Genomic DNA, 1,484 nt, shown 5'->3' on the forward strand with positions numbered 1-1,484 from the left:
GCAAGGCATGTTGCAAGTGGAGGTGGTTTGAATCACTACCTTCATATTTTGGATTAGACCACAATATCGTTAGACCACAGAAGATCTACGGAGTCATGGACCACAATAAGACCTATCGGTTCACGGATTTCATACAAACTGACTGAGTCTGGACGATCTAATTACAGGTCCGATCTGTACTTCTATTCGAACCGATTAGTCCCATTCGGTTTTAATAACAACATAATTAAATTTAACCAATTTATTAAAATAAATTTTTTACCCTTATATTTATAATCTCATCTCTCACAGCTTTCTTCTTTCTTCTAATATCATTATTAACACTACCACAATTTTAACGTTAATTGTTAGCCATTCGTCATTGTTTATTTTAGTATTCAATCTAAATCTTAAATCCTGAATTTTTTAAATAATGAGAATTAAAAAAAATTAATAATAATAAAAAATAACTAATGTTGACTCTCTTTTCTTTATCTTACTATCTAAAATTTAACTTAATTAATTTAGATCATAATAATTATTTTTTTTTTGGAATATGTAATCTTTATCATTGTTAAAATAATAAAATTAACAAAATCTATAATTAACCAACAAAATAGTAGATCAATAAAAAGAGGAGAATTTTTTTATAGTTGATTGTTAGTGAAAAGAAAAATTAATTCTCAAAAATATTTATGCATTCATTCTTGAATGTTTCATCATAAAGCAAATAACCATGTAACTTTTTGTTGGGAATAAGTAGTATGATTATAATTCAATTTATTATGTGTTAGATAATTTATTATTGTTATTATATATATTATTTAATTAAAGAGTTAATACAATAAGATTTTTTATTAAATTTAAAAATTTATTATTATGATAATAATTACAATATTGAAAAATAAATTTTTTCTAATTTAATATAAATTATTTTTTGTCATAGAATTATTAAAAGAGACATCAATAAATTGAAATGGCTAAGTCATAAGTTTATACATGTGTGGGCTTCGACTAAACATGGGTCTGGTTCAACCGTTTTAGCCCATTGGTCTAATTTCAGGGCAAAACCTTTAAGATTAGTGTTTCAATACGTATTTTAAATATTTTATTTTTTCAAATTATAAATTTTAAATTCTTAACCTCTTTTATTCATAATTAATTTATTAATTAATTATTTATCATTTTTCTGGATTTTTCATCCCACCCACCTTAACATAAATCTTGCCCTCAAAATTTCGATCACTATAAGAAAGTAAGCGAGAGCAATTCTTCCCATGTCAACTTTTCATTCCTCGATCTTTCGTCAACCCTCGAAACAATGTCATATCTCAAAACTCCTTTTTCACGGAGTGTTTCGCTAACACCATCAACTATAGTTGAGGTTCACTTTAAAGGTTCAAGTTCTTATCTTAATTCTTTGTTCACACTTAAACCTGATAAGGTTATCAAGGCAACCCATTCATCGAGATTCTACCATATTCGTGCTCCCATGTGCTTCCGTT

Source organism: Arachis stenosperma, chromosome 10, assembly GCF_014773155.1.
Source record: "Arachis stenosperma cultivar V10309 chromosome 10, arast.V10309.gnm1.PFL2, whole genome shotgun sequence".
NCBI lineage: Eukaryota > Viridiplantae > Streptophyta > Magnoliopsida > Fabales > Fabaceae > Arachis > Arachis stenosperma.